Source organism: Vidua macroura, chromosome 27 (genome assembly GCF_024509145.1).
Source record: "Vidua macroura isolate BioBank_ID:100142 chromosome 27, ASM2450914v1, whole genome shotgun sequence".
NCBI lineage: Eukaryota > Metazoa > Chordata > Aves > Passeriformes > Viduidae > Vidua > Vidua macroura.
In genome coordinates, this window is record NC_071597.1 from 3516515 (window position 1) to 3524488 (window position 7974).

Sequence of the window (7974 nt, forward strand, 5' to 3'; positions counted from 1 at the left end):
TGCAGCTCTGGTGTGACACCTCCCCTGCATTTCTGGTGTGACACCTCCCTTGCAGCCTGCAGTACTGATCCCTGGCTGAGAGGAGCAATACAGGCTTGGGCTGCTTTGTTATAATCCTCTAAAATTTTGGAGAGTTAAAGAAATGCCCTACAGGTCAGGCTAAGTCTGTCTTTACCCATGTGTGTTTTCCCCACCCCCAGTGAGATTCCAGCTCCTCCTTTCTAACAACAGAAAACATTTTCCTTGCTGTGGGACCAGGGAAACTACAAGCCCTGTAGTCTGGGTGCTAGAGTCAAGCTAGGATTAAGAAAGGGTCAGTGGTTTTCAGAAAGCTGCGTGGTGATCAGCAAATTAATGAGCTGCTCCCACAGCCCCGAGCTGTCTGTGCAGGCTCTGCCAGCAGTGCTGTCATTAGTATTGCCAGCACACACTTGCACAGATGCACTGCTGCTTGCTTGGCTAAGGGTTGAGACAATTCACTCTCCTTTCCCCCTTCTCTGCAACTCTCAAGAGAAATATTAGCTGCAAGGCTCACCACACAGATCTCTCTTAAATTCACTGTCTACATAGGAGCTTTAGTTTATAATTTAAAAGTTAAAATTACTATTTCTGTGCTTGGCTGTTCTCAAGGAATGGGTACAGGACTCTGCTTGATGCACTGAACAGCCTGCACCTCTTATGGGGAATGGCACTGAGTTTTCTCCCTACAGCAAGGGGAAATAGGTTTTCTTCATTTGCTAATCTAGAGAAAACGTCTGGCAAGGAAAAAGGGCATCCTAGTGGGCAATGGAATCGGGTGTATGAGCTATAAAAACTTGGTTCCCCAGAGCAGCACCAGGAATGCAGCTTTTCCACAATCAGCCTCTGCAATTCTGTGTGTCACAGCCCCCAGTCCAAGGAAAGGCTCTGGTTCCCTGCCTTGACAAATAACCACAATCACCAGGTGAGAAACAGGTTATGGAGAATTATTTGATGTTTTTCCTCACCCACACTTGGTTCCAGCCAAGATGACAGTCTGTCAGTATTTGGCTCCTGGTGAGGCTTCCTCTTCCTCTAAAGTATAAATTTTGATCTGTGTTTGTCTAATCCTGAACTGGTTTGAGCTGTTTATCTCACCAGTACTGCTGATTTTTCTGCAAGAGATTTCTTAAGCTGAAATAGAGCCTCAGTAAATCAAAGTCTTTCAAGCCAGGAATGAGAAACATGTGAAAGTGCAAGCAGGGCAGGAAAGCCTCCACAGAGCTCCTAGGAAAGTTTCTGGAGAGGTTCTTATGAACAGGGGAAGATGAACAAAGGAATTACGAGCTGGTGGGAAATGGCTGACCCAGCATCCCTGCAGGGGTATAAATAGCTGCCCTGATTCACTGCATTCCCTTTGGACCAGTCTGCCCTTTGTCAAATCCTGCCTGGTAAGTGCTTGAAAAGGATCTTGGCAGCAGCTCTGCCAGCTTCAAGAGAGGCTCATTTTAACTCTGGGATTTCTTCCTTCTCTGCACCTTGGCAGCACAAGGGCTCCTGGAGCTGGTGTGGCTGGCAGCCCCGGGCCAGCCCAGCCCAGCTCAGGCTGCTGGAGCCCTGCAGGAGCAGCAGAGCTCACTGCAAGCAGGGAGCTGTGCACACCGCAGCTGGAGCTGAAACGCTCTGATCTGGCCTCCCCCTGGCATTTTAGCAGCATCCCCCAGCAGGACACAGCCTCGTGCTGCTGGCTCTTCTGCCTCTGTGAAGGTTTTCTGGCACAGTGACACACATTTGGCTTTCCAGCCCACACAGACTGCCCACAGCTCGCATTTGCTGTGGCTTCCATGACTCCCCAGGGCAGGGCACTGCTCTGGTTCTGGAGCCTGTCGTGCAGGTGTGTGCTCAGCTTGGAAAGCCCTGCAGACACAGGTGAGTGCACTGCACACACCTGCAAGGGCCGTGCATGGAAATGCTTTGGGAATGAGGCAGCATTTGTATTTCTGGACTTTCTGGTTCACAGGGAAGGGAATTTGGAGGCTGCTCGGGCACAGTCACAGATTTCATTGGCTGATCCAGGCTGTAAACGAGGTGAGGGCAGTGACTGCATCCTGCCAGATGGAAGCACAGCACACCTGGGACAGCTGGTTCTCCAGAGAGGCAGGAGAATTACCTGTGCACCTACACAATTTTTTGTTGAGCAGTAGCACAGTTCAGCAGCTCCAGGGAAGCCAGCTCTCACACTGCATCCCCACAGGGATCAGAAGGAAAGAACTGTTCCCCTGTACAGCTTGATCCAACTAAGCACAGCCTTTCTTTTGGGCTTTTCACCCACGAATTAGGTACTGACCTGGGGAGGAGAAAAAAATCCAGTAAGATCAAAGGTTGCAGTAGCCAGACTTGTAGGTAATTTTAAAAAAAAAATCTATCAAGAGTTTCTCCTTCAACCTTTTAACTTCTGATAATTTCAGTACTGGAATTGTTCCACTGCAGCTGGGTTAAGGCATAAGGATGTCACCCTAACATCCAAAGCCCATGCCAAGACAGATGACTGCCTTGAATTCTGCTCAGGCCTCCAGCCCCTGCAGAGGCTGAGTGCTGCAGGATTCAGCAGGGATGGCAGTGAGCAAGGAGGAAGAGAGAGAGCCTGGCTGCTGATCTGAAGGTGTGATTGTGTCACATCCTGCTGTAGGGAAAAAGACTTTGTGTTCTGCTGAAAATCTGAACTTTACAGTAAATCACCACCCCAAAGCTTTTTTTGGGTTATTTTTTGTTGTTAATTAGATGTTACAGCAGCCCTTGACACATGAATAAGCCCCAGGCTGTGGAACATGCCCTTCCTCAGGTGCCTGTGAAGATAAGTGCCTGTTGCCTTCCAAATCTTACCAGCATTTTCAACATGGGAGGCTCAGAGCCCCATGGGTTTGGGTGCCTTTGCTTCCCAGCAGGACAGGGAGCTGCCCTGCAGAAGTGCTCTTTGCATTAAATGAACAAGGAAACAAGAACTGATGCTTTTCCAGTCTAAGCTGAGGCTTAGAAGGGGCTGGCTGGCAGCTTCACCACTTGGCCTCAGCTCACACCCCCTGTCCTGTGAGCCAGGTGAGGTCATGGGCATTTCCTACCAGGAGGGATCATTAGAGATTATGCACAAGTGTTTTATTCATAACATCAGCAAATAAAACTGACACCAGGCCCAAGATGAAAGCAATCCCACAGAAACAACAGAACTCATAAAGCAGGGACAGCAAGACTCACCCTCAATCAGGAGGAAATGATCAATCCCACCTGTAAAAGGTTTTAGTAACCACCATTTACTGGGATTGCTGTGTGGCTGACCCTCACAACGTGGGCAGTGCCAGCACAGCTCACCTGCCAGCATCTTGATCCTTCAGTCAGCTCACACCAGGGCAGAAATGGCTCAGGCACTCTCTAAATCAGGGAGGTCTCATCAATCTGTGCTCACTGTGGGGCTGTGTAGAGAAAGACCCCAACCACACAGTGAGTGCTGCAGCCCTGCTGGAACCCAGCTTTCCCTCGTGGAAGTTCTGTGCCATAGTAAGCACACATCCCAAATTCTGCCATCCATCCCACAAGCAGGGAATTCCCACTCACTCCTCTGAGGGAAGGAGGTAGGAGAGCTGGAGTTCCAATAAATTAAAGATGTGCTTTTGCACTAATTTCCCTTTCCAAACCATAATGGCCTGTGAAGTGCCACAGCAGGGAGTGGAGCATAGAGAGCTCCTCCACCAAATCCCTGAGCAGGGAAGAGAGCCTGCTGTGGGAATCCCAGCTGCTGTTTCCTTCCTTTGCCTCCTACATGATAAATGGATTTGCCAGTTTCATATTCTTTTAGAGCAAGTCTCACTGCTGCTCATTTTCCATGCATAATGATGAGTGGATGTGTTTAAAATCTCTCCATTACAGCAGAGAGACCAAGCCCCTCTCAGAGAATCCCCAGAATCACTGGGTTGGAAGAGACCTTCAAGTTCACTGAGTCCAACCCAGTCCCAACACCTCAACTGAACCCTGGCACCCAGTGCCACCTCCAGCCTTGTTTAAACACCTCCAGGGGTGGTGACTCCACCACCTCCCCATGCAGCCATTCCAGAACTTTATCACCTTTCTGTAAACAACCTTTTCCTAATATCCAGCCTAAATTTCCCTTGACACAGCTTGAGACTCTCCTCTGAGCAGAAGCTGCTCTCCATAACCTGCCAGGGATGTAAAGGGTTTCCTGCAAACCACCACAACCATCTTTACCTTGTGTGCTGAGTCTGTGAATCAGGATGCAGAGTGGGGAAAATTGTGCTGGCACCACCTGCACGTTCAGGCTGTATTGAACACTGACATAATTTGGCAGAGGTCTTACAGATTCTCAATTGTCCCCCACCCCCTAGTGCTTCCTCCTTCTTCAGGCCAGGTAAACCAGCATGTGGGTTCTTGCAGCACATCTGTCCCAGCATGCTGTGCAGCAGCTGTGGCTGCAAGCTTGAGAGTTCTGAGCAAGGAACAAGGAGGGCAGAAGAGAAGCAGCAATATGGTTCAGTGTCAGGCACAGCAAGGAGAAAGGCAGGGAGGCACTGCTCAAACATTTCAGACACAGATGTGCTCCACCCTGGTCCAGGAGAAAGCCTGTTTGTCCTTCTAAAGGGCACAAACTCTCCTTGAGAAGCATTAGAATCCTGTGACAAAACTCAGTATTGCCAAAGGCAATATCAAACTATCAAACTATTAACTATCAAATTATTTTTACTTTGCTCTTTAATTACCCCCTCAGCCCACAAGCTTCTCCCCATTGCTTCAGTCTGCAGCCTTCACAATAGTTATGAGCAAAATCAATTACAAATTTACCCCAACAACTGGAACCCAAGTGAATTCTCAATGCTCAGCAGCAAAATGTAAAGGAAGTCTGAACTGGGAATGGGCTGCTGACCTCCACATCATCACAGCTCATAAGAATGCAAGATAAAGTTATGCCTAATTAATGGACATAAGAAAAAAAGTTGTGGACAGCTTCTGCCTCCCTGTCCCCACAGCTTGTTAGATTTCTGGTAGGGTAAGACAGTCCCATAGCAATACTTCAACTCATTTCTGCTGCCGAAAAGGCAGAAACAAAGCCCCAGAACATCTCAAAAGCTTTGGGCTGTGCCAGAACTCAAGTGCTACACCAGGCAAGATCCAGGATAAATATTTCTGAAGAGCCTGCCTGGTACTACAAGTGATTGTTACTCTGCACAGCTGAAGGCTTGGAGAAGTGAAGGACAGCAGAAAAGGGCACGGCCCAGCCAGGCTGGTAAAAACATTCTGGTGAGGATCAGGTGCCAGGGATTTTGACCAACACCTCAGGGGGAAGGAGACACGGGCTGCAGCAATGCCAGGCAGTGGGTCCTACACAAAGGCAGCCCTGCCCTGTGCAAGGTTCACTGTCATTAGCTCAGGATGGACTTTTGTGCAGAAAAATCAGGCTAGGAAAGGGCAGTGTCCATAAAGGGGACAGAGCAGTCCTGCAACTTCATTTGAGTGCAGGGAGAGAGGCCAGTGGGGCACACACCCGCGGGGTTTTCTCTCTCGGGGTTTCAGAGGACTCAGCCTCCCTTTTATCCTAACTCCTGGCAGCACGGTGCCCTGTTCCTTTCCGCTCTGCTGAGGTACCTGGAGGGTGCAGCCTTCCCAAACCACCTTCCCCCCTTGAGCCTGGCGTTTTACCCCAAAGTTCAGAAACTCATTGTTGTGGTTTGGAAAGACAGGTGTCTGCCAAGGAAGGCAGGAGCCTCCCCTGAAATGGAAAAAAAAAAAAAAAAAGTAGACCCCCTCCCTCTGAATTGTTATAAATTTGAAATTCAGGGGGGCTCTCAGCAAAAATATAGGAGCAGGAATAACAGTTCTTTATTAGGGAAGAAAATAATAAGATAAAATAAACAATGCAGTGAATCAAAACTACATTGACAGAGTCAGAACACAACCTGACACCCTGTTGGACACCCTGTTGGTGTTGGCAGCAGTCCAATTGGGAATTATGGCTGCAGTCCTCCTGGAGTGTCAGGTGTGGTTCTGTGGGAGCAGTGATCCTGTAGAAAAGGGTGCAGTCTTCCTGCAGTGGAAGAGGCAGCTGTTCCTCTGGGAAATCCAGCGCAGGAAAAGCCGTGCTGGTGTTCCAGAAACTCAAGATTATATCCAGGTAGGAATGCTTGGCTCCTCCCTCTGGGCGGAGCATCTCACAATATGATGCTGCAACTTTTATCAGTCATGCATTCAATAGCCCATTAACAGCAGGTGTCTCCTGGAGGGAGGATTGGTTTGTGGAAGAGATAAAGAAAACTGCCCAATTAAGAGAAGATAACTGCCCCACCTCTAACAGATGGCAATTGAATACATCCTGCCTTGCAATCTAGGACACTCAGCCTTGTGCAGACCCTTGCCCGTGCCAGGGGTCAAACTGCCCGGGCTGTGTAACAAACCTGCTGAAGAGCATAGAGACACTAACACCTGGTAGAGTTCTAGATACTAAGAATTTTAAACTTTCTGTGCTGACAGACTCTAACTCCCAAGAGAGCGCTACATTTGACCTAAAGCCATAGAAAAGGCTTCCAAAATTAATTAATAACACTGAGATTACGAGTGTGTAGTTCATTAATATCACAAAGTACAAAACTTAAGAGTTTGACGTTTAAAAATATAATATATATAACTATATATAATAATATATATAGAACTAAAATAGAAGTTTTAGAGCAGTAGCTAATCCTTCTTCTTCACAAGTTTAAATAGTTTTTTGTCATTAAACAGAAAAGTCCACATTGTGGACTTCAAGTAATTAGTTATTAAGTTAAAAGTAAAAATAATTTAAGTGTAATTTCTTAATTAGAGAGACATTAACAGCCACCTCTCACCCAGCGAAGTGTTTGTAAAGACATTAGCACACATTTTCTCGGTTGCCCCAAAGTAGCCAACTCCTCTCCTTTTCTTTAGACGCGAGTTAAGCAATTAACAGCTTCGAGAGCAGGCAAGGAAAGAATTCAATGGCCCCAGTGTAGGTTTGATAACTCGGCACAGCCGAGCGGGACCGAGCCGCGCTGGCTCCTGCACAGCCAGGCAGAGCCGGGCAGGAAAGGCAGGGGCCAAACCCCGTGTCCACCTCACTCCTCCTGCAGCTGGACCCCAAACAAACGCCAGCATCAAACACAGCAGAACTCAGGCTTCTTCCATTCCACCGATGCTGCTGCATGGAGGAAAGCTTGAGTTGCAAACCCAGAACAGTTTTGAACAAAGACGTGGCGCTTTTCTGATGGCAAAGCCTCAGGCAAACACAGCAGGCACCGACCTTGCCTGGGTTCCCTCCAGGGCATAGGAGCAACAGCCCGAGCTGCTGAGGGCAGTGGGCAGCCCAGCCACACCTGGAAACTGCACTCACCTCAGGCTTCCTACCCTGCAAAGTGTCACAGATCTGCTCTGGCATATGAGCAGAGAAATGGAGCTCGAGCCTGACATACAGAATGACCCACAGAGTGCTCTGAAACTCCAGGTGCTGGGGCTTCATTGCCAAAGCTGGAAATGTGACTGGAGAAGTGCAAATGGTAAGCTCCCCTGGAAGTGTTCCCTGGCTTTAGCTGTTTGGAAGTCATTTCACTTCAAATCTTACAGCAGATGGAGATCACTGGGAAAGTTCACAGATAACACTTTATAGAAACAGAGTTTCCACAGATCTAGTCACCTCCAAAGAGGAACAGCAGCACCATGAGTGTCATTCCTGTAGACAATCATCCAGCTGGAGCTGGTACCTGACCTGATAAAAAGAATCTCTGCATCGATATCTGGGGGACAATTTCACAAAGGCCAAAGCAAAGCCGTTTTGCTTGGCCTTTTCCTTGCATCCAACAGGCAGTATTTAGTCCTTGCCTCCAGCTGTCCTTTGAAATGTAGATTATAAAATACCCACTGCCAGCATGGGCTGTAGAGATAAGAGAGCACCAGGCTGAAAGGGAGGCTGTGCTGAGCAGCCTGGTAGCTCTGGAATATTGT